The sequence below is a fragment of the Delphinapterus leucas genome, chromosome 6 (assembly GCF_059928025.1).
Source record: "Delphinapterus leucas isolate spDelLeu-1000000601 "Yukka" chromosome 6, BTC_Dleu_Yukka2, whole genome shotgun sequence".
In the NCBI taxonomy this organism is placed as follows: Eukaryota; Metazoa; Chordata; class Mammalia; order Artiodactyla; family Monodontidae; genus Delphinapterus; species Delphinapterus leucas.
The window spans coordinates 84,627,449-84,653,631 of NC_143134.1; the positions used below are offsets into that span (position 1 = coordinate 84,627,449).

Genomic DNA, 26,183 nt, shown 5'->3' on the forward strand with positions numbered 1-26,183 from the left:
GGCTGAGCTGGAGCCGTTCACCGAAGCTGCTCCCTGACTCTCAGAAATGGTGTGAGATCATAAATGTTTACTGTTTTTAGCATCTGCGTTTTGGAGTGATTTGTTATGTAGCTATAGGTAATTGAGAAACCTTGTCAAACGCAGATTCTCTAACAATCGGCTCCCAAAAGCCTAGGATTCGGGGCACTTTAATAAGATCCAGGTGATGCCAGTGGGCGGGCACGTGGTCCTTAATGAGGAGGACGTTTCGGCTCCACCCCCCGCTACGCTGAGAGCCAGTAAAGTAAAGCAGTGCGTCGTCAGCAGCCTCCCCGGTGAAGTAGGGGTCAGAGCAGCCAGGCGGCGAGGACGGATGAGCAGAGGGACGCACGTTGGCGGTGACCAACCGTGAGTGCTAAGCCTGACGGGGAGGGATGTGTGGTGGACTCCCGAAGGTGCTGTGAGCCTGGAGCCTCCTGATGAGTTCTGGTTCCATTTAATTCAGAGTTTGCTCAGTGGACTCCAGAAGGTTCTGTGCGTTCTGGTTCTGTTAAATTCAGAGTTTGTTCAGTGGACTCCGGAAGGTTCTGTGCGTTCTGGTTCTGTTTAATTCAGAGTTTGTTCCGGAGGCTCCGGAAGGTTCTGTGAGTTCTGGTTCTGTTTAATGCAGAGTTTGATCAGTGACCTCTGGAAGGTTTTGTGCATTCTGGCTCCATTTAATTGGGAGTTTGTTCCAGGGACTCTGGAAGGTTCTGTGCGTTTTGGTTCTGTTTAATTCAGAGTTTGTTCCACGGATTACAGAAAGTTCAGTGCATTCTGGTTCCATTTAATTCTGAGTTTGCTCTGTGGACTCCAGAAGGTTCTGTGAGTTCTGGTTACATTTAACCCAGCATTTGCATTTTAATAACTGAAACAGTCCAACACAGGTGTCCGTGGTTGGATGGGTCTCCCAGGTAGCTTTCTTCCACATGGAAGCTCAGGAACCCAGGTTGCTTACAGTATAAAAGCTTCACCATCCTCCAGGGTCTTGGAGTTCACCAGGTCTCTGCATCCGGCCACTAGATACCTGATTGACCCATGTTTCATTGGCTAGAACTCAGTTAAATGGCTCCACTTAACAACTTATTATTTACTTTTATTCAAACTTTAAAAAATTTGATTTTATTTTTTAAAAAGGCTTCTGTTGGAAAATTTAAAGATATATATATCTGAATTTGTGTCTGAATATATATTCATTTTTCATATATATATATATATATATATTCTGAAAAGTCAAAAGAAGTTGAATAGTGTTGACAATGAAATTGAATATAATCCTTGACTCTTATTCAGCCTTTAAGTTGTTAGTATGAGCTGAGGGGAAGGAAAAAAACTCAACAAACTCCAAACTGGTTCCAAGAATGGCTTTCCTTTTTAGCCAGTGTTACATTTTTCACAGGATGGGGGAAAAAGCTTTCGTGGTTGCCTACTGTTCTCGAGTAATACTTTTTAGTAATGCAAGAGCTTAGTTGGCTGGATAACTTGATTACTCTGGAGGGCATGCTATTAGCAGAATGGGAAGGAATCAAAAGAAAAAAATAATTTACATTAAGGCCACATACGTGCCATACAATACAATTACTTAAGGTTTTATATCCAAAAAGCTATTATACTGTTCCCCCCATTCTTTTAGCCCTGTGGTATTCTGGTAAGGGGCTTTATAAGAGGCAGTAAATGGATGCTAGCCCAGAAAAAACCCAAGAGATTGTTTTGTGAATGAAAAAGTCCTGATGCTGGGAATAGGTCCATATGGATTTTTCTTTTTAGCTCTTTCCAATGAATTGTAGTTATCCATGGCTAAGCAGTTCACTTCTTTTTACTTTAGTTTTCATGTGGAAATGATCATTCTGGTTTTTATCACAGAAATGTTATATGCATAAAGGAGATAATCCATGTGCAGTGCTTTTGTATACCTGAGAGAAAAATGCAGCGTCCTTCCAAATCATTACCTGGAATCTCACTAAGCGTTATTCACCTGTTAGTAGAAATTGTTATGAGGAAAGAGCATCTTGGAGTAGATATTAGTCATGACAAGTTAGGTTATGCTATAATAATGAATTAGTCCCTACATCTTAGTGGCTTGTTAATTAAATAATATTAAGTTATTTAAATATTTAAATTTAAAAATGGATTTAATTTTCATTCATTCAGTATATCCTACATGGATAGCCTACATGCATCTACAGTGGAAGGCTTTGCTCCAAACTCTCACTCAGATCTAGGCTGAAGGAGCCTCACCATCTTGTGTGGCTGCCATCTCAAAAATATGATTTCCAGGATCTCCCTGAGAGAGGGAAAGAGAAAGCATAGAGCACTCACACCTGCTCCTAAAGAGTCTTGACCAGAAGTGGCATAAGTCATTCTCACTCACCAACCAGTCATGTGATTCCATTTACCTGCAAGAGGCCTGGAAAGTGTAGTCCCAGGTGCCTAGGAAGAAGCAGAGAACCACAGGTGGGTAAACAATGCACTCTTAACTATAGTTCACTGGGAATCAGTAATTGAAATAAGCAAAGGAGCTCATCAAAAGGAAGCCATTTACAAATTAGGTGACGCTTTATAACTTATCTCAGGTACTTCATCAGAGTCGTGTTTTAGTATTATTTCATTCTTGTTTGGGTGGGTGGCCAACCAAAAATTCCTGAGTTTAAGATGAGGCATCAGCATAGACACAAATTCTAACTTCAAGTATATGACTCTTGAGCTTCTCTCTGAGAATATATCAGACTGCGATCCTCTGCTTCCATCAGGAGATTCTTAAGTAGTCCATTTCTCCTTCTAGAAACTTGCTGTTGTGTTCTGGCTACAGAGAACAAGACCAAGGCCAAGTAGGATCTTGAAATTCAAAATAAAGACATCTGGTTCGAGTTTGCTGAATTGAATCAAATCGTCCATTAAATTGGGCACACGTCTTAAGGAGATACTTTCTGTAAAAGTGCCCAGCACAGTTCCTGGCATGTCTATAGTAGATGCTCAATAAACGAACGTATACTTCCTTTGCAAAGGAAGTAAAAATCATACTGGTTTCTACTCTATTTGTGAATATATTTAGTGAGATTTTTCAGGTAATGATCTCCTTCCTCTTATACATCTAACCAGTTTTACAGTTATGAAGCTATTAGAACTTCTACTCAAAGGTAGGACTTTATCATAAGCCATGCAGTGGAGATATAGCAGTGAAAAAAACAGCCAAAGTTCTCATTTGGCTCTTGTGTTGTAGCGGTGGGGCAGCCATGGGGACAGAGAGCAAACAAATCAAGGAACAAGGAAATTGTCAAGGGGGCCAGCGAGCGAGAGGAAGAGCAGAAGGAGAAATGGTCCTATAGGCTACAGCAGCCCACTAGGTGTCTGTCTGGCTTGTGCACGCGTCCTGTGGTTAAATTGTTTGTGGGTGGAAACTGAAGGAGCTGCTTAGAAAGCAGAATTTTGTGGGACCTGGAGACCCAAGCTTTTCTGTTTGAGTCAGACAGTGGGGGGAGATATAGAGCAGGGAGAGGGGCATCCACCATGGAGTTGCCACAGCACAACAAGGTTCTGTGACATAGAGTGTGTAGGGAACACAGAGCTGCACTGGAGCCCGGAGAAAAGGACATTTGGGGACATCCAGAGACAGTAACTTTGGGAGAGACATCAACATTTTTACAGTGGAAGAGGGCCAGGGGATCAGAAGACAGGTGCTCTGCAGCAGGTTTGAGTTGTCAACTGACAGATTCAGAAAAAAAATGTGACAACTCCCACCCAGAAATAATAGGATGAAAAACAGAACAAAACTTTGAAAAGAGATGAAAGTCCAGGGAAATATATGTCATTAAATATTAGGGTGGTCCCATTGTCCTCAAAGCCTGGGTAAAAGCCATGGGGAACTTCAAGTTACACTGAGGAGCCCTTGCTTGAATGTGTTTAGAAAGTTAAGGGATATTAATTTCCCTTGGGGAATTCATTCAGTGATTTCTTTCCCATTGGATGGACATGTTTTGTTGAAACAACTGGGCTGCTTGGAATTTTTATTAGCCATACTTTCAAACCCAAAAGCTATAGTTTATGATATTTCAGTTCTCCTAACACAAATGCTGGCCAGAGTTAATCAAAGGCAGGTTGGACTACGCCCTGTAGTGACATTTCTGGGATACTAAGATGGCTCCAATGTCCCCTAAATATTTTCTCTTTCCCATTGTCTGAAATGGCACAATGGCGAGGCAGTTGACCTGTTGTTACGATTGAACCACAGTTGCCCACAGTGATAACTGCTCATTAATGTGCCTTGAGATCAACTCCCAAATAAACCACTTGCGTGAAAATCCTAGTCTCATTGTCACTTTTGGGGAAACCTCAACTAAAGACAGCAATCACAGCTAAATGTACTGAGGGTAGTAAGGGTGAGCTAGGTGCCAGCTACTCTACAATTCTCGTCTAACTGCTAAAACAACCCTATGAGGTAAGTTTTTTATCATTATTATCCCCGTTTTATGCAGGAGGAAAACAAGGCAGAGTAGTAAGGTAACTTGCTTTTGGTCACCGAACTAGTAAATGGCAGAGCCTGGAACCCTCGCTTCACTGCCATCCCTCTTTCATCAATTTCTGATCAATTTTGTTCCTTTTGGCATCCCATAAGGAAAATATTTAATCTCTGTCATCCTACTTTCTAAAAATTGCCTCCCCCCCACACTTCCCTTCCTCATTATAATATATAATAATATGGTGCTGTTTTTATAAAATTCCCCTAATCTGAGGACTTCTGTGGAAGCATACGTTACTACTGATGATAGTAACAGGCCACAGGCTTCACCAACATCTTCATGTTCCTCACATTTACCAAGGAATGGCTCGATTGATGTATTTCCCCGCAAAGCCCTTGAGACTAGTCTGCCTCTGTGTGAGAAGCTGAGGCTTTGAGCCCAAGGCTTGCTCTTTGGAGAGTGACGACCGTGAGGAGGGGAATACGTGTGATGCATTTCGATTGCAACGCCTGTGGGTCTTTACTGCGGTTCCTATTTTTGCTTTTTGGGTGCAATCCCAAAATAGCCTACTTTCCTTCACCACCCAATTTGGTTTCTTCTCTCACAGCCCCTAGGGCAACACTGTTACGTCTGTCTGTCGTGGCAAAGTGATACCAGCCGGCCTGGCATGGAAATGTCTGTCTTGGAGTTTGTATGATTGCAATAGAAACACTCTTAAGCTTAAAATATATTTATTATACCGATTCAGGTCGTAGAGGTGGGCTTCGTGATTTCTCTTTCCTCTCTTTACACATATTGTTCACTTCTGCTTCTGTGTTTTGATCACCTCTCTTTCCGTCTGCTGCCTTTTCTGGTCATTCATCTGTTTGTCCATGATAGTGACCCCAGTGCCCATATCAGCTTCCTATAGCTAAATGAATTGGTTCTGTTTCCCAGTTCCTGGGGGAGAGAGTATGATTTGCCCAACTGGAGCCAAGAGCACATCCCTGCTACAACCAGTTGGTGGGGATGCTGCTGTTTACTCAGCGGGAGTTGCCAGTCTCAGAAGATTCTCTGTGACAGCAAAACTGAACCTTCCATGTTGGCTAAAATGGTTTAATTTTACATACGTGTATAACGATTATATACATTAAATGCCAACAGATTCCCCAAATTGTGTCATAAATATTATCTCATTTAATCCTCACAAGGACCCTGCGGTGTAATTATCCCCATTGTATAGGCAGGGAGCCTGAGGGTCTGCGGCTTTCCGGAGGTGAGAGGGCTAGTGTTGAGTTTCATAAGGGAGCTCACGTCTGTCTCCAAACCTAGTGCCCTTTCTCTATGTGCAAAGCTGAGTAGAAGGACTTGTTAGAAAACCATTTTAAACGCAAGAAGCATACTTGGCAGATGTCACCACTCTCCCGTGAAGGAAGGAGTGGAGTGCAGGGAGCACATTTTAATTTTGTCACTAGATCATCAGCCCAGCTCAGCCCAGCGAAAGGGAAGCCTGACTGCTGATACATGATGATGTTTCAAGATGATGAGCAAGAAAGCCCTGTCCATTCTGGGGCAGAGGACCCTGGGGGCAAGGCTCAGAGAGCAATGAGGAGAGAATAAGTGAATCATGAAGGCTTCGGAGCGAGGATGAGCACCAGTGCCAGGCATTACAGTGAAGGGCAGCAGGTGGGGGCTGCAAAGAGCTCGGGGAGCATTAGAAAAATGATCACACGCGCCGTAAATGAGGCTCTGCGGAGCGGAGCGGGGCAGCGCTCCCGCAGGGATTTGCGGGCATCCTCCCAACTTGCAGGAGCCAGCCTGTGGAGCATGTTCGTTCACTCATGGATATTGGTTGCCTCTGTGACTCCGGACTGTCCGTGAGGTCCTGGACAGATTGCTAAAATGTGTGATGTTTTCTTTTTTCTTTTTTTCCCTCAGTTTTATTGAGATACCATTGAAGTGTGTGCTGTTTCCTTTTCCACTTTTAGTTTTGGTATGCACTGCCCCCTGCCCTCTGTCTTTCCTTCCTCCAGCCTGCCTTCCTCAGACGCCACTTGTGTACACTCTGGAGTTATGTTTTGTTATTCCCTATTCCAATAGAATTATGATACTGTGTATTCTCACAACATACATTGTCCCATTCCCAGGAGACTAAGGTAGAAGCATTAGGGAAAAAGTGTTCGTGTAGGGAAAATACACTAATTCATACACAGTGTTAAACTGACAACTGCTTTATTTGCTCACCAGTCAGGGGTGTTGCTAATTCCCAAGTTTCCTCCTGACCCAGTGTCTTAACCCACATGAATGATACTTTGGTGGAGGACAGCCCTGGCTGTCATTGACAGAACCTGTGCATTCCCAGTTTCTACATGAGGAAGGTTTACTTCTGACTTCAGTAGCTTCAGGCTCAGTAAGAACCAAATGATGAGAGAAAAAGTTCTCCGAAAAGCACACCAAGCACCATGCGGGAGCATATAAATGGAGCCAGGTTGGGAGCAAGGGACTAATTTATTGAGCATCCACTGTGAGCCAGGCACCCTAGAGATCGTTTCCTTGTACATAATTCCCATCCTTTTTGTTTTATATTTTGATCCTTTTTTTTTTCTTTATTAAAGATATGTGCACAAGGGAGAGTGTGCGCCTAGGAATCCTGCAACATGCCTGGGTTTTCTGGGAGGGGGAGGACTTAAAGCTTTATTTTTCTCCTGAGGTGAAAAGTAAAGGCTGAGGGAGATAGGAAACACAGCTTCCTTATAATATTTGCAATTATATAATTTCTATTAAACAGAGCCCTTGGATTAAGATTAACAACAATGACAACACATAGCTAATACACATGTGACTAGCACTATTCTAGGTCCTTGACTCATATAAGTTCATTTAACCTTGAGAGCACTCCAGTGAAATACATATTATTATCATTTTACAAATGAGGGCATTAAAATAGATAAGTGATCATCTCCAGGTGCACAGCTAGTAAGTGGTGAAACCAGTATTTATATGTAGATAGTTAAGCCTCCGGAATCCACATTCTTAACAATTACATTCTTATCAAACGTCTGAAGCAAGTTATACACACATTGTGAAAGGAGAATTATATAGAGAAGGTGGAAACATACCAAGAGGTCACATCATTAGATTTCAGGTATAGTCCAAGCTTTGTGAATCAGTAGCTGTATGACCTTGGGCAATTCCTGCTGTAAGCCTCAATCTCCTCATTTGTCAAATGAACACAGAAGTATTAGTTATTTCCCATATTGCTTGGTATTTATTGTCTCATTATTTCTGGTCTCAATTCTTACTATGCCTTGGACATACATTAGGGATTCTAAATAGTATACCTTATATTGAGGGATAAAATTTGGACACAATTGAAAGCATGGGATATTATCAAATAGAATAAAGTATGTTCTGTAGACATCACATTAACCTGCCTTTGTTGTTATAGGATTAATTAGAGAATAATTGCACACACTCAAATTAAAACACAAGACAACAAGAAGTTGGGAGCTGCATCAGAAAACCAGACTCAGTAAGGAAATATTTTGGCTCATGTAACCGTGAGTCAAAGGAAGGAGGAGCTTCTGAATTAGCTGATACAGTGGCTCAGCCATGTCATCCAGGGCCCAGCTTCTTTCTTTCTGCTTTAACGTCCAAACTGTCAGCGTCATCCTAAGGGTGTTTTCCTTTGTGGTCGTAGGATGTTTATCAGAAGCACTTAGGTCAAACACTGCCAATTCTTATCTACAGCTAGACAAAGAGACACTGCAGGAAACTCTTCTAGAAGCCAGAGGAGGAACCCTGTCACACCTGTCTCATTGGCCTGCCATTGTATCACATGCCCATTCCCCTTCCATCAGCAGCAAGGGGTATGGGAGGTCTCTGATCAGGCTACACTGTTGTTGCTCAGCCCTCAGAGCTCATTAGTATCACAAGGGAAGCTTTTTCAAAGTATCAATAGTAATACTTGGGCCCCTCCCAGGCTGAGAAAGTCAGAATCTCTGGATGTGGGGCCTGGATATCCGGAGGTTTTAAGTGCTCTCAGGTGATTTTAATGCAAAGTCGATTTGAGAAGCATGGGCCCATGCTTATTAGACTTATCCATTAAGCTGGAGATTGGGGCAACATCTTCTGGGTCAAAAGTCCTGAGTATAAAACGGTCATGGGTTCAGAAGAAAATTAGGGCTTTGTTAAGAAAATGGAAATGGGAAATGGATGCTTGGTAGGCACTAAATATTATTCACTCTAAAAGAAATTTGCTAGTCACTGTTTTTAAACTTCACAGGCGCATGCTTATTTAATCCTCATAACAACATGATGAGCAAGCCATGATATTCACCAGTGTGTAATTGTAGCATCTTGTTTGCTGCCAGTATCTGTTCGGTTTGGTTAATGCTTGAACTGTGCCAGCTGATAAATATTTTTAATATTACCTATGCCATCGAGTAGAATGGCTTCATAGTTTGTTGTCCAAATTGAAACACTTTTGAGAGTGAAAAGGAATATTCTATTTTTAAGGATATGACTCCAGGACATTAAGAGTAAACTGGGACCATCCTGGGCAAACCAACATACGTCATCACTCTACCTACAAGGTATTATGTGTAGTATTGAATTTGGCTTTGTTTAAAGAAAGGTCTGGCCTTTGTCTTGACTTCTAGAATGTAATCTGTGTCATACCTGATAGGCATGTCTTTTCTTAGGCCAGATTCTGACCACAGTGGATCTGAAGATGTGGACGCCCACACCTGAGAGTTTTAGGGTGGGGCTGGCCACACCAGAAAGACCAGCTATGTATTTAGAGTGGAGACTTTGGGTAACTGGGTATTGGTTGACCTAGAGACTGAGTTCAACCACGTGGGCAATCAGTCATGCCTATGTAATGAAGTAACAATAAAAACTGAATAGTGGTGCTCAGGCACACTTTCTTGATTGGCAGTACTCCATGCGTATTGCCATGCATCGATACTGGGAGGGTAAAGTGTCCTGAGGACAACAGCAGCTTCCTGTTTGGAACCCTCCCAGACTCTGTCCTATGCATCTCTCCCTTTGGCCGATGTTGATTTGTATCCTTTCCCTGTAATAAACCGTAACTGTGAGTGTAATAACTTTCAGTGAGTGCTGGGAGTCCTCTTAGTGAATTGGAAAACTGAGGGTACTTTTGGAAGTCGTCCAAACTTTCTGTTGGTGTCAGAAGGGAGGGCTGTCTTAGGGACTTTGCCCTCAAACCTCACAGTTTGGTTAATTCTGGATGTATTATGAGGCCACTTTAGGAGGCCAAGTAACATGCCCAGTGTCTCAAAACTAATGAAGGATGGAGCTGGTTTTCACTCCCCAGAAATGACTACTTCTATGATATTTCAGTGTTGCTTTTATACTTTTTTTTTCTGCCTCTAATTCCTCATGTTAAATTCTTTCTGTTAAAATAACTGATTTTTTTTTCTTTCTGTTTTGCTGACTGGAATTAGATTGATACAACAGTGTTGACATTCAAATACTTTCTTTTTATTAAAAAATACCTCAAATTTATAGGAGACTCTCAACTATAAATACGATAAAATATCTAGACTCTTCGAGTGAGAAAGTGGTGAAAGTGGCAACAAAATAGCTCTTAGAGCTCATGGATCAATGTTTGACTTCACTGAGTGCATGGTCTTTCCTGGGGCTGTCAGAGGCTTAAAGGAATCAATTGCTCCAAGTCCTGGTTTTGCAAAGCATCTTTCCATTCCTGGGCATTGTGTAACAGGCTGAAGCCAGTGAGACTCAAGGTGCAGAGTGTGAAAAGAAAGCAGCACATGCACAGCTCACTTACCTTTCCTTTCTCATCTGGTTCCTGAGACTACTGATTTGATTCAGTAAAGGGACACACTTATGTACCAAGGTAAAATTGGGAAAGTGAGGCCATATACAGTATTTGTTTCATTGACACACTTACGTACCAAGGTAAAATTGGGAAAGTGAGGCCATATACAGTATTTGTTTCATTAATACTCAGTCCATAGATCTAACTGTGAATGTGAAACTGCAAAGAGAAAACACTTCGCTTCAGAATAAATGCCCTGGACATGATACAGCTAGCAGGCGGGGATCATATACTATTTCTAGTTTATAAAAATTTAAATGTGAGAGATTAATGTAGCCAAATGGTAGTTCCTGCTGCCTCACTTCCTGCTTTAAAATATAGTGCTTAATAGAAAATTTGAGGTATAGTGAGGCAATCAGAAAATGACTGGCACTGGAAAGATAGTTTATCACTCACAATTCCCAAGAGGAGGTAGCTTGCCACACCACAGGGAGTTGTATTAGGGTTCTCCAGATGAGCAGAGAAACAACCAATAGTGTGTGTGTGTGTATATATATATACACACACACACACACATACATCTATACCTATATCTATATATAATAAAGAGATTTATTATATGGAATTGGCTCACATGATTACGGAGGCTGAGAAATCCCAAGATGATATGTAGTTGGCAAGCTGGAGACCCAGGAGAGCTGATGTAGTTCTAGTCCAAAAGCCAGCTGACTTGAGATCCAAGAATTAATGTGTCAGTTCAAGTCCAAAGGCAGGAAAAGACCAAGGTACCAGCTCAATCAGGCAGGCAGGAGGAATTCCCCCTTCCCTGTGTGTGTGTGTGTGTGTGGCAGGGGGGGGGGGGCGGTGGTCAGCCTTTTTGTGCAATATAGGTCTTCAACTGATTGGATGAGATCCACCCATATTAGGGAGGGCCGTCTGTTTTACTCAGTCTACTGATTCATAATGCTGGTCTTATCCAGTAACACCCTCACAGACACACCCAGCTTAATGTTTGACCAAATATCTCAGCACCGTGTGTCTCAGTCAAATTGACACACAAAATTAATCATCACTGGTGGCCACATGGGAAAATTACTGGGCTTGGTCATAAGGCAGAAAGAGAGGAAAAGACTGTGGTCAGGAGCCTTCACTGTGGTTTCCTTGGGAAGGAACACGTGAGGCAGGGGCAGCATGCTTGGGATTGACTAGTTTGAATAATTTCAGCGGGCTCTGGGTCACAGGGCTGTCCCTAATTGTCTGGAACTTGCCTCTAGAGTGATTTGGACAGGTATATAGTGGCCCAGAGTATAAGAGTCAGATAAGGAAGGTGGTTGGGGGTGTAGACTTCGGATTGATTGGCTTGTATTTGAAAAGCATATCCCCAAGAAGGGGACTCCTCCTAAGGAGGGGAGATGGGGAGGGAGGCAGGGGGCTAGGGCAAGGTGATTTAGGCATATTTGGGTTGTCCAGTACAAGGCATATCTAGCATGTAGACCTAGAAATGATGTTAAAGCATCAAGTTTACAGAAGCTAAAAATATGGTTAATTCAGCCCCATGGTGCACAGCCTGTCTAATTCCTACTGTAGGAGTTGGCACCTAGTCACATGCATTCTCTCTCTAACCAAAGCTGAGTCACAAGCATCCCCACTCCCAACTGACAGACTTGTGGGTGCACAAGCAGGTAAAATAGGATAGTAGAAAATGCTTGGGTTTTGGAGCCAAGAGCTCTTGTAAGTGAATACCGGCCCTTTTGCTTATTAACAGAGTACATTTAGCAAGTTATTTAATCTCCCTAAGGATTGATTTTTTAAAAATATCTGCAAGGTGGACAATGGAATCTACATCAGGGTTTTGGTGAAGATTTGAGATAATGAATACAATGGGTCTATCAAATAGTAAGCACTTATTTTAATTAGGATATTTTTGTCTTTATTAATATTAGGATACAGATAGTTGAGGGTCCTGAAATGAGGTCTGCGTTCATGGGACCTTAGTATTCAGAAAAACTCAAAATATCTGGAACTGTTAGTAGATTTGTTCTAGTGAAATTTATGAGTCAAATAGGCTTATTTTAATTCATCTATTGGCAGCTAGAATACATCTTTGAGTAATGCTTGCATTAATCGTACGCAGTGGTATATTGTCTGATCTCTTGCATATTTATGTCCTTTCTTTTTGTCTCCTTTAGATTTGATAAAAAAGAAAAAAACTTGAAGTCACCATCTCTCAAAATTTAGTAGTCTTTGCTTTGCTGTCTTTTTTCATTTAGTATTACAGAGAAAGCAAATGTCTATCTGATTTTTGCTCCTTTGTATGTGTACATCTGTTTGTGCATGGTAGCTATTCCTGTGTATCCATGTGCACACAGGCTGAATTAGGGATATTTTAAATGGGAAAAAAATGTTGGTGTGTGTCCAGGTGTTGGTATATGTCTAGGTATGGGGTCTTCTCATTAAATTTTCTTTTCTTTTTTTTTTTTTTGGCAAAGTATTTCAATCTTCAAAATCAGTTTTTTCAGGTGAAACCGTTTTCTTCCTTTATTCCTATAATTGTTCAATTCCTTTAAGCTTCAGTACTGTCTCCATATTTTATTCTTCTTAGATGTCCTTTGCAGCTTGACTCCCCTATATTTGTCTTCCATGTCTCTTAGATTTTTCTAACCATTTAAATCTTTTTTAATGCTTTCCCTGAGTTTGGGAAGAATCCAGAGTTGATTACTGCTTTACAAATTTGATTTCTGAAAAAACTAACTCGTCAGCCTGCATTAACGTTACTGTTTGTTATTTGTGCTTTTTACCTCCATGTCTGATACAGTTTCATAGAAACAGGTCCTTCTGACTCCTCTTGTAAACACATATGGAGGTTCTAAAGCACTTTCTTGTTCCTTGCAATAAATTTATTATTTTATAGGAAGACATTTGCTCTGAATTCTCATGGTGATCCTTTTCTTTTGAACAACTGTGTATTTTTTAATATATGCTTTGTACTTTTTTTGGTTAGTTGTTACCTTTTGCAGAGGAATACTTTAGCTTGTCAGGGCTTGAGAATTGAGAAGCGTTCTATCAGACATGGACATGACGCACAGTTTGAAATTTTTATGCCCAGATGAAGGGTAAAGGACAGTATTTGGTTTCATTTTGCCAGTTCAGAGATCCTTCAGTCTGTGGGGAATGCGAATAGAGCAGACGCCAGAGCCAGAGTTAGAGAAGAAAGTCGGAGCTAGTTATGCTTGGGAAGTTCGCCCAGAGTTTCTGTTTTGTGTTTGGCATGCAGTCATGATTTTTCTAGGGCAGGGCCCCTGCTATCGTCTGGCAAATCTGCACTGTTTAAACTCTGATGGTTTCATTACCTCTACTCTTCACGAACGTGGTCATCAGGACCAATTTTAACAAGGAGTGCTGCCACAGGGTCCTGGTGAGGCATGGCCTCCGGTATGAGAAGTGCTTTTGTTGACCCTGGTGGGATGCAGGTTTCTCCTTCCTGATCTCTCCTGCTCCTTATTATTCCGCCTCCTTCTTCATTTCCAGCCCTCACAGCCTCCAAGTTAGGCTACAAGTCAGTACCTTGCTATATAAAACCGGAAAGAATAAGACTGCTGAGAGGAGCAGCTGGGCCCAGAGTTCAGGTACATGGGGAGTTTGCTTGGTTGGTTGTTGGTTTTACTTTTAGGACGTTTCCCTGTGCCTCCTCTCGGGTATTCAGTATTAGCATTTCTGGGGGAGGAGGTAAGAATCTGTATTTTTAAAAGCTTCCTAAGTGATTGGAATGCAGCTGGCCCTTGGACTTCTGACAGTTATTTGCAAATCACGAGTCTGAGAAAAAGCTCTGAAAAAAATGTGCCAGTGTGTCTTTCTAAAATTTTCTGAGCACCTACTTTATGCAGATTGCTTCGCTTTGTGCCACTGTGTAGGGCAGAAAGAAGCAGAAGGAGAAGGAAATACAACATAATTAGGCAGAAACTGTTCACATTTACCCAGCGCCCACCACACCCCAGGCACTTCACTTAGCACTTTACACACGTTCGCTGCAGTGGTCCTCACAGTCACCCTAGGGTTTGGAAGCTCTTATTTTCCTTCTTCTACCAATAGGGAAACAGAGGCTTAAAAAAGGTTAAGGAGCTCGTCAGCGTCGCACAGGTAGCAAGTGGCAGGGCTAGAATCTGAACATGTGAAGTTCAGCTGCATTTTAAATAAGTTCTGTTGACTCCCACTAAAGGAGACAGCGGACAGCGTCATTGGTCTGTGGCTAGGCCAAGTGGGAGTTCAGACTCTAAATGCTGTGTGTGTGTTCAAGCGGCCATACTCCCCAAGTCCAGGGGTGGGAGTTGGGGTTTGTAACCAGGAGGGGGGTGCAGGACGTTCTCTGCACAGGTGCACCCAGGCTGACGCCGTGTGCCCTGCCGCGCATGTGCCTTGAGCCTCCGCTGCCTTCGTCCTCCCCAGTTTCGCATCTGTAGCCATCCTTGATGGAGGCTCAACCCACCTGTGTTTGCAAGAAGCCTGAATGCTCCCTTGCCTGTTTTTAAGCCGTTTGCCTATGACAGAGTATGAATAACAAGATGGGAAACATCTCTATTATAACTTTAGAGGCCCCGTGTGTCATTTCAGTGTCATTTTGTTGCTTTCCTTTTTTCTCTAGGTTAGTAAAGATTGGCTACTGGCTCTGATCTTTTCAAAGAAGCATAAAAGAGTTATTTACTAGCTTTTGGGATAATTTGTCTAAGTGGATTTTGAAATATTTTGTACAAACCTAATATAAACATCTTGTAAAAAAAATGAAGCATAAATGCAGCAGTCACATTCAAGAGACTTTCAGAGGGAAGAGACGTTTTCAAGACGGTTTCTTTTCTGTGATGTCATTAGATTTTGGTAACATATTATGTCATTGTTATTACTAGGAATTTAGTAAGCGATTAACTAGCTGCACAAGTTGTTTCATTTGGCTTTACACCGAGGAAAGTAGAGAAACCGTCTCTGCCCCTAAGCGATATGGTATTTAAGGTGAATTTAAGACAGATACCACTGACATAAATATTAAACCCAGGAAGGATGAAAGGCATCACAGGACAGCATTTTGTATATATCGATAGTATATAGTATGCTATAGCATCGTCTCAAAGAACACAGGTTCTGAAGCCAGACTGCCTGATTTCAAATTCCTCTGTGCAGCTGTGTGACCTTAGGTAAGTCACTTACAGCTTCAGTTTTCTCATCTGTAACATGGGGCTGCTAATCATATCTATCTCATAAGGTTGTGCTTATTAAATAAGTGTACATAGAGCACATATTATTTTAAACCATTTGCATTATTTATATATAATATACATGTTATATCTGAAGGGAAAAATTAGCAGCAAAATCACCAGTTTATTGTCAAAATGCCAATTATAGAAGCCTTGTGCCTTGATGAAGGGTAGTACCGCGAGATAGTGTTGGCTGAACTTGGTTTCCCTATTGTTAAAAGCAAAATAAGAAAATGGAAACATTCCTTATATGTTGGTGGATTTTATTTAACCAAGGGTTTATGTAGTACTTACCGTGGGCCAGGCTCTGGTAGAGGATTTTATAAATATTGATGTATTTAATTACTTAGTGAAATGGGGTCCTCACTGTTTCCATTTGTCAGATGAGCAGACTGAAATGCTGTAATGACTCTGAATCACACAGCTTGTCAGTGGTAGAACTGGAATTCAGGCAGGCCATCAGGCTCCCTGGCCAGTCCCACTTATTCCTCTGCTCTGCTGCCCCTCTCAGTATGTGCAGGATGGACCCATAGAGTAAAATATGTTGCTTATTTTACTGCAGCATTTATATAGCTTTGGGCACAGAAGAGTAAAAGGAACAGCAACTTACAGATTTCTCTCCACTTTCTTATCGCCGCTGACTCAGCCACCATTGGATCTTTAACGTTAAGGAAACTATCAGATAAAAGACATCAGTGAAACCCTAGAGGTGAGGGCCAAGGGAGGGGTGGAATATGTTTTAGCTTTTTTATAATGGCCAGTATTTGGCCTCCTCTTTGCTAGTTTTTGGTTGTTTGTTTTAACCAACTCATGGATTCATACAACTATGACGCTGGAATGGTCCTTAGTACCATGCTTCTCAAACTTGAAATTGCATGTGATTTGGTCTGGGATCTTGGTAAAGATTCTGATTCTGTAGATTGGGGTGGGTCCCAAGTTGCTGCGTTTCTTATAAACTCCCAGGGGGTGCTTCAGGTTCCTGGGTCACAAGGCCTTCAAGTTCTTCAAGTCAATGCCTTCATTTCACAAATAAGAACGATGAGGTCTAGGAAAGTCCAGAAACTTGCCTATCACCCCATGTCTATAGTGAGATATGTAAAAAAAATAAATAAAGATCAAAAAAAGACATAACTTTCACATCATTCACAAGGGGCTCTCTCATTAATTCTTTTGACATCTTCATGAGATTTTACTTTCTACTTACAATAAAATAAAATGAAACATAAGGAAGAAAGATGAATTAATTTAACCCTGTTTAGTAAGTTGCGCTGTTTACCTGGAGTGTAAAGTAAGTTTAGTCTCAAGTCCCAGTTCTTGCTCTTGATCACGTGGTTTTCCTGCTGGTGGCCAGGTATGACTTGGGGTGAAGTATTAAGAAAACGTGCTAAAGGCTCACGTGTGAGCTGTGCTCTTCAATCCACTTGAAAAGCTGACATTTTGGTCTGAGTCTGACCTCTTACCTGGTCCCAAATTCAGATTGTAAGTAAAATATTCTTTATTTTTTTTAATTAATTAATTTATTTATGGCTGTGTTGGGTCTTCATTGCTGTGTGCGGGCTTTATCTAGTTGTGGCGAGGGGGGGCTACTCTTCGTTGCGGTGTGTGGGTTTCTCATTGCGGTGGCTTCTCTTGTTGCGGAGCACGGGCTCTAGGCGTGTGGGCTTCAGTAGTTGTGGCACGTGGGCTTCAGTAGTTGTGGCTCACGGGCTCTAGAGTGCAAGCTCAGTAGTTGTGGTGCATGGGCTTAGTGGCTCCGCGGCATGTGGGATCCTCCTGGACCAGGGCTCAAACCCGTGTCCCCTGCATTGGCAGGCGGATTCATAACCACTGCGCCACCGGGGGAGTCCCGGAAAATGTTCTTTAGAGCTCCAGAAGTGTCAGCAGAGCTACTGAGAACTACTGCATAAGTCGGTAGTGGTGAATAAACAAATGAGTAAGTACAAATCGCTTAACCTGGTGCCTGGTTACATGGCAGATATCCAATATTAGTTAATTACCATTTTAAAATTTTTGTGATGTATTGATTTCCTTTATAAACATATTAAATTCTTCTTAAAACCAAATGCCCTTTTAGTTGTGTGCGGCTCACAGACCCGGCTAAAGGAGGAACAAAGTCTAAGGGAGGAAAGAACTTCAGAGATCTTCACAGCAGTGTGGGAGTGAGTAAACTCATTATTTCCTTAGGAAGTATTAGCCTGAATAAATTCATAGTTTGTCCTTACAGTGGGATTTGCTTGACTTTTATCTCAAAATACAACTTCCTATTTCTCAGTCATTTCTCTGAGAAAATTTCCTCAGGATTATTTTTCTGTATTTATTTCCCTCCTACTTTCTCTTTTTTTCTTATTAGTTATCTCTCTTGTTCTTGCTCTTAATCATTCCCCTCCCCCCTCTCTCACCTTTCTTTCCTTCCCTCCCTTTTAAAAATTTTTTGCTAGTTGGAAGGAGAGTAGCATCAGAGTGTCTTACCATTGGTTCACAAAACCTCTGGGCAGGTAGTTAATTATTTCTTAATTTTGATGCACAGTCTCCTAAATTAAGGGAAGGGGGTTGATGCATGATTTGCCAGAGACCTCCGTGAGTGTGGTGCTCACTGCTTTCTTATCATGGGCGGGCATCGTCGATCAGTGATGCACAAAAGGGTCCTCGCACTAGTGAGGCAGTAGGAGTCTAGGGTTCCGGACCAGAGGATGCAGGCAGCAAAATGCATAGGGTAAGATTCAGATGATACCTATTCTCCTCTCTCCTCCCCATTCCACTCTTTCTGGAGAATGAAGCCAGTGTGGCATGAGGTCAAGAGACCCACACCCAACCCCTAAAATGCTTGTCACCGATCAGCAGACACCTTCTTCCCCTGACTTGGAGCATGGAGACTCCTCTGACTAATTTGCCACATCTTTTTGAAATAACAAGGGATTTTTAAGGTGTTTATCCCATCTACAGCTTTTTAGAGCAGCAAGTTCATTTAAATAATTACCTAGTCATTTAGTTAATGCATTCTTTTTTAAACTTGACTAACTACAGCGTATGTGGTTTTGATGGAAAAAGAGCCCCCTTTATGTAATAGCACTGTTTTTTCCCCCGCAAAATAAATGCAACACAGTTATTTTACTGCAGAGAAATTAGCTCATTTGCAAATGCCACCTCAGAACACAAGAAGAATGGCATTTATTGAAGCACTAATAAAGGCACCATGTTAGAATAATTTTATGCTGACGGGCCCACAATCACTCAATATTTTAAGAGCTGTCATCACACCAGCATGAGCTGCATGCAGAAGTACAAATTGATGCTGTGGCATCGTGGCACTAAGAGTATAGTTGGAATAAAATTGCGCAGCCTCTCTGTGGCGTCTGCCGGTGTCTCTGAGCCCCTCACTGCCCTCCCAGAGTGGGTTCTTGGTTTTGCAGCGGCAGCTACACATTCTGCGAGTGTACGATGTACCAGGCTTGTGCTGTGAGCCCTCCAGGGTTTCTGGAGGACGCTTCTCAGTAGGTACTCAGTGACCTGTGCTGTCGCTGAGCAGAGGGCCGCACAGGCCTAGAAAGCTGAAAGAACCGCAAATCAGCCAAAGCCACTCTTTAGATATGGATAATTAAGCAAACAGTCACCATACAATGGGTGAAGACCTCAGAGCATCAGTTTTAGCAAGTTAATAAATTACAGTCATGGCCTGCATTGAAATGCTAAGCTTGAACAAACGAGAACGTCGGCATGAAAATCGGGCTTCAGGATTCAACCCTATGACTTCTCACCCCGTTTTTATCCTTATTGGAGCCGGGGGTGGCGGGTGAAAAGAATACCCGACAGGAGATGGTGGTGAGTGTGGAGGAGCGCGCAAAGTTACCTGTCCTGTTTAGACAGGACACCCCACTCGAAACCTCGACTTTCCTCGCTGCCTCTTGGGCAGGATCAGACATGTTCTACCCTGCAGGAGGTGTGGAGGCGCCCCTGCAAATCTGGGTTGAACGCCATGAGTTGGTAAGTTTGTTTGGGCCCACAGGTGTGCCCGTCTGTCAGGGGAGCTGAGAGGGAGGGGCGGCGGGGATCTGCGCTCTGCAGGGCAGGACGCAGTGCACTGCACCCCACGGTGGTGCTGAGGGTGTGGAGCCTCCCGGCCGCTGAATGAAAGGCTTTAGTGAGCTTGATGAGATGGTTAATTTGGATGTAAGAGAGGAAATGTTGTAATTAGCAGCCCGATAATTGGGAAATACAACACATTTCGTGTGAGGGGATGACAGAGTATAGCGGCTGTTTAACTGGGGAATATAGATGATGTGTGTACTTATGCTGTATTTGTGTAATAGTCTCTGTGGTAGGCAGAATCCACACCCCGTCCCCCGCCCATGTCCATATCCTAATCTGCAGAACCTTATATGGCAGAAAGGACTTTGCATGTGATTGATTTAAGAGTCTTGAGATGGGAGAATATCTTGTATTATCCATATGGGCCCAATGTTATCACAAGAATATTTATAAATGAAAGAGGGAGGCAGGAGGGTCAGAGTCAGAGAAGAAGATGTGGTGACAAAAGCAGAGCTTGAAGTGATGCCATTGTTGGCTCTGATGATAGAGGAAGGGGTCATGAACCAAGGAATGTGTGCAGCCTTGAGGAGCTGGGAAAGGCAAGGAAGCAGGAGTTCAGTCGGCTGACACCTTGACTTAGCCCAGCGCGACCTATTATGGACTTCTGACCTCCAGAACTGTAAGATAGTAAGCCTGTGTTGTTTTAAGCCACTGCATTTGTAGTAATTTGTTATAGCAGTATAGGAAACAGTTTTCTTATTTATAAGTATCTTAACTGCATTGAAATTATTTAGTTTTTGGTGTTTGATGAGTTTTGGGTTATCATATGAACTTAAAGTATGATGGTTAAAACATGGTATTTTCCTTACAAATTAATGAAAAAAAAAGAGACTCTTTTTTATTAGGAAAAGAATTTTTGTTAAAAACACAAGCAAACATAGGGTAATGGTAAGAATAGTGAGAAAGTACCAGTCTTTGGAATTAAATAGACCAAGGCTTTGAACAGTACTGTGTTTTCCTGGATAAGTTATAAAACCCTTGGGCTTTAGATGCCTTACTTGTCAAATGGAGATAATAATAATTTCTTCATAGAGCTGTTTTGAAGAGTAAATATGTATTTAAAACTCCTAATAGTGCGTGGTAGTTAACAGGTACTTAATGAATACTATTTGTTCCCTTACTTTAGCTATATTTAAGAGTAGGTGTAGCACACTGCATAGGTGTGGCAATTTTAAAGCATGGCTGCAAATTCTTTGACACTTACGTTATCAAGAGGTGGTGTCTGTGTCTACTCCCTTTGAATCTAGCTGGGCTTGTAATGCTTCAGCCAACAGAGTATAATAGAAACGATGCTATGTGACTTGTGAGACTAGGTCATGGAAGGTCTTGTTTGCTGAAGCATTCACTCTTGGGGCCCTGAGCCACCAGGTAAAAAACAACTACCCTGATGCTTCCATGCTGTGAAGAACCCCAAGCCTCATGGACCGGCCACCTGTAGGCACTCCAGTTGACAGTCCCATCTATGCCCACCCTTTGAGTCATCCCATTTCAGGCACCAGACTTGTAAGTGAAGAAGCCTCCATAGGATTCCAGTCCCAGCTGTTGGAGTCACCTGAAGCCACTTGAGCCTTGCCAGATGAAGCCCCAGACATCGTGGAGCAGAGAAATCATACCACTGTGCCCTGCCCAATTCCTGACACACAGACTCCATGAGCACGATAAAATGGTTGTTGATTTTTGTCACCAAGTTTGGGATGATTTGTTATGCTGCAATAGAATACTGGAGCACTAGATTTTAGCCATTGTTAGTGAAAAATAGGAGGCAGAAAATTGTGGTGCTCAACCAGTAGCCCACTGCAGATCAGTAAGCTGGAAATAAAACATAAGACACATGTATTTTTATAGTTCTTCAACTGCATTCTCTTTGGAACAAGGAAAGGCAACTGGGTATGCTTTAATTTATATTCCTTCCAATTGCATCGTGGTTAAAACAGTCTCTTCCTCATCATTCTTCTCCTAAGTTAAGAAAGGAGCCATGTCTTTAAAATCTTCAGAGAGGATGCCTTCTGGATCCTCTGTGTATATCCCTGTCTGTCACCAGATACTTGCTCGAAAGTACACATCTGAGTGGGAAAACCAACTCAAACGTAAGGAGACAATATCTTGTTTGTCCAGGTGATTGATTAACAAATCTTGGATTTCCTGCTCCTCTTTGTAATAGCTTCTTTACGTGTGTGTTACTTTTGTCTCTCTCCTCTTTCAGATTTGAAATACAGTATTAGTCATATGCTAGACATACAAACAAAGGGGCTGCAGCTAGGTCATACTGATAGGATCACGGTATTTGTGGTACACAGAACCTAACCTCATCCCTCTATTTTTGGATGGCTTGGCATTGTCTCACGAATCAGCTACTTGCAGGATTTCCAGCGGGCACAGAAATGGGAAGCTCGCCCAGACTTCAAAGTTTGGCAAACATGGTGAGATAGACCTTACAATGGCTGCTAGTGTATGTATTTTCGTGGGATTCCCCCCACATCCCATTTTAATTTAAACACATATGTTCATTATTTTTGAAGTATATGCATATGCTTGAGTGTTTATTTGGAAATAAACAAAATCATTTTCATCACAATTATTTTTTAAAAGCTAAGGATAAGGTAGCACAAAGAAATCAATATTGTAGGATATGCACACAGAATAAATGACTAACTGAAAGTTTTGTCAGGTTTACAGTATTTTCAAAAACAAATGGTTGCCTTTATTTAATGTGGGTTGGAAATAATGAAGCAGCGGAGGAAAATGAGGTAACATTTTCACTCTATCTGTTAGGTCTTCAAGAACATCACATTACCTTTCCTTGTCTCTGATTCACTTGTGAAATAAGACATTGTAAAATGCCATTGACTGTCAGCAGTATCATAATCTGAGAGTGATGAAAAAGTGAATCATAAATGGAGAAGTATATTCCCTAGGAATATTTGGATATTTCCAGGAACTAGCAGGACAAGGCTTATGCTGTCCGAAGCATATTCAGGTTGCCCATAGGAGGTGTTAGCTTCTTTTAAACTGTGGTTTTCAACACAAAAGGGATTTATATTTAACCATAAAATTCTCATTTTCTCTTGGTGGCCACGACAGGTGCCCACCGCCTCTTCCGGGGCAGATCCTCAAACTACCCAGTGGCTTTGGTTGAAGATGTTCCTCTTATTACCAACAGTGCTCTCTGAAAAACTGAAGCCTTCTGAGTCATGTTTCTTTTGCTGTCAAATGAGTTCTCTTTGTTGGAAGCTGATAAAGTTTTAAAGTCATTGCTTTGGCAACAAGACCTTCTATTCATAGAAGTAATTTGTAAGACCCAATTTTCTGGACCCGGTTATATTTGGAAAATGTGATCTGGGCAGTCCCTGATCTGAAGCTTATACAGTTTGGTAGACTGTCTTGAAGAAAAATAATGCAAAATTCCAGATAAAAGTAGGTAAGAAAGTGAATATTTATTTAAACTGAGACAAGAAATCACAACACATTATTGGTGCCTCAGAGATTCAGGCTCTTTACTTCTCGGGCCCTTTTAAGCAGTTGACCAGAAATGACTTCATAGAAATGCTTGCTTTTAAAGCCTGGCTTCCCCTGCCACCTAGAACATTCCACAATTCCTAGTGACTCTTGACACTCTCAGGTTTGAGTGTAAGAGATGCCCTGAAACTTAAACTCGTTGACCTCGAGGTAAATTTGCCTCTGGTGCAGTGAATGAATGAATTTTGCCAACAGAAAACAATAACTGACACTGTTGTGTACTAGCCTGGCACGGACCATTGTTGCAACCGCTTTACGTGGCCTCAGTGGTACGTTTTGATTGTCCGGTCCCACTAGCCAGACAGGTGGGAAATGAAGATTTTTCTGTGTATAATTATATAATTTCATTTACATAATATGTAAAATATTAATATAATACACATACAGGACTATTTATAGCCCATACTCATAAACAAGGAAAAACCCCACAAGTTCTTGAAGGCAAATTTGTGGCAATGCTTTAGACTTCATTAGAACAGAGAAATGTTAATATTCCAAAGAATGACAAGCTTATCAAGTAATAAAGTCTGACTCATAAGCATGCTACTAAAAACTATTATTATATTTTTTAAGAATTCACAGTCAGTTCTTTGTTGGAGAAAGGGTTTTTTTTAAAATTTTATTTAGTTATTTATTTTTGGCTGTGTTGGGTCTTTGTTTCTGTGCGAGGGCTTTCTCTAGTTGCGGCGAGCGGGGGCCATTCTTCATCGTGGTGCGCGGGCCTCTCACTGTTGCAGCCTCTCGTTGCGGAGCACAGGCTCCACATGCGCAGGCTCAGTAGTTGTGGCTCACGGGCCCAGTTGCTCCGCGGCATGTGGGATCTTCCCAGACCAGGGCTCGAACCCGTGTCCCCTGCATTGGCAGGCAGATTCTCAACCACTGCGCCACCAGGGAAGCCCGAGAAAGGGTTTCTTGTTTTGGTTTTTGCTCTCTTATTGGGTTAATATTGCAAGATCAATAATATCAGAAAAGGCAAACATTTTCAAGGGTACTTAGTCAATTTTTTCCGAAGGGTCAATTATAAATATTAAGTCTTTATAATTGAATATAATTAAATATAATCTTATTTAACCATGTTTCATAATTTGTAAATAGTTCTCCTCCCACACGTGATAGGAGGTTAAGCCTGGTATAATAGGATTCAAATTGGTAGACCTCTGTTAGTTTAACATATGTGTTAAACTTCCGAAAATAATTTTTTCAGCATTTTTTGAAGAGTAAATTAAAGGATAAATGTAGATTTAGCATGGCCAGATTTCAGCCCACAGTGAATGTTCGCGGTTAAGCTCAGAATCATAGTGAAAGCACAGTTGGGACTAAGGAGAGGTCCCCAAGTGTGGAAAGTCAGCTTTAAAATGGAACGGGTAGTGAAAGGGCTCACAAACTACTCAGTTTGAGTAGTGACCGATGTTTGCTTAGTGTAAGCCTAACTGACTGGTGGTGTTATTTATTTTAACCATTCCCTTACCTTAATTTGTCATATGTGATGTCAGTCAGGGTCCCAGCAGGAAACAGAATCCCCTCAGATGGTTTAAACAAGGAAGCTTGAAAGGTGGGACTAGTTAACAGAGGTAAAGGAGGGGGATGGAGTACACATTGAACGATGGACGTTGAGGCACCCAGAAAGTAGCAGCTGGAAGCCGTAGTTTTTATCCCTAATGCCTGAGGGGGCAAATGGTGGAAAGAGTATTACCAGACCCTAGCCACGTCTGGCATCCTGACACATTCCACACGGGAAGAGTCACCATAAAATGACACTGCTGGTAGAAAATGACTCAAAAGCAGGAAGAGCAGGGAAGAAATCCCCCAGCCTCTCTCCTCTGTCTCTCCAGTTTCTTGTCAGTGCCTTCTGTTGGCCTAAAACAATTGGAAGGCAGCTGGCAAAAGAGAAGCACTGGGATGCAGAGCCCCGGAGCACAGGGTATAGAAGAGAGTGCAGGGAAGGTAGGGGCAGGGAAAGTGGAGAAGAACAGAAACTATGACTTCAGCAGGTCTTCAGTTTGAAATTGTGAGTTATCGGGACAAGTATCACCATTTACATTTCAAGGAAGAAATCGCTTATATAATGTATGACATGTCGGGAGTGACAAGTGGAATCTCACCATGATTTTTAAATACTGTTTTATTGCCTGAGCCTAGAATGCTCACACCTAGTAGGCACTTAATAAAATTGTTTGTTACTTGAATTGTGTATTGAGCACTGTAGTCTGTGTAGGCATCACAATTAACCGTTTATACTCTTAGAGGATTTATACTTAAGCTAGATCAGTTCATCTAGCCAGTTTAGCCAAGGTTGACTTTAAAAGTTCAACAACAGATAGGAAAAGTTTCAAACTAGACAACTTAAAAGTACTTCACATGAACCTTTAAATGAACAGAAGTTGGTAATACTCAACCAGTTATTTCTGTATCAATGAAGCATAGGCTCCTGGGTGTGCCTTACTACATAATAAATGGTATTGATAAACTGGGACAAAGTCAATGTATGTAAGTTAAATCAAGTTTTAAGTGTACTAATAGGAGCCAGACAGCTGAAGAATGACAGTTTCTATCGTTTTGTAAAGTAAATAGTCTCTACAGACTATTATGTTTGTAAACCTGAATGGTCATCTGTTGGTTTACTTAAAAATAGGTTATGTCCACGGCTTGGGGATGGATCCAAGCTTTGAGGGGCCTGAAGTTTATAAATGGGGGTATCCGCTTTAAAAAACATTAAGAATTATGACTCAAAATTGCTAGGTCTTCTTCCAGAGCATTTGTAGTGGTCCATGCAAATGAGTGAGTTACTCTAAAGATTGTTTCATTCACTTCAGAGCAAATGTGTTTGTACTCTTGGTACAGACTTACTGTCTGCCAGCTATGTGGTAGGTAGCCTCTTGGGAACTGACCTAAGGCACTGACCTAAGGAACTGACCTAAGATTCCATGGTTCTTTTGGTGAGATAGAGTAGACAAGATTAGATAAGTTTGTGGTGCACAGCTTAGCTACTCCCCACAACACTACCACCCGTACAATGGAAGCGAGTCTCAGACCACATGCTCTTACATATATAGATAGTTACTGAACGGTCATTCACTAGCA

The 26,183-nt window shown here is 41.8% G+C and overlaps 1 pseudogene; it reads left to right on the forward strand.

The window, feature by feature from the left end:
- The first annotated feature begins 205 nt into the window (after positions 1-205).
- The window catches only part of LOC111174521 (leucine-rich repeat-containing protein 59-like), a 184,453-nt pseudogene continuing 158,475 nt past the window's right edge, over positions 206-26,183 (forward strand).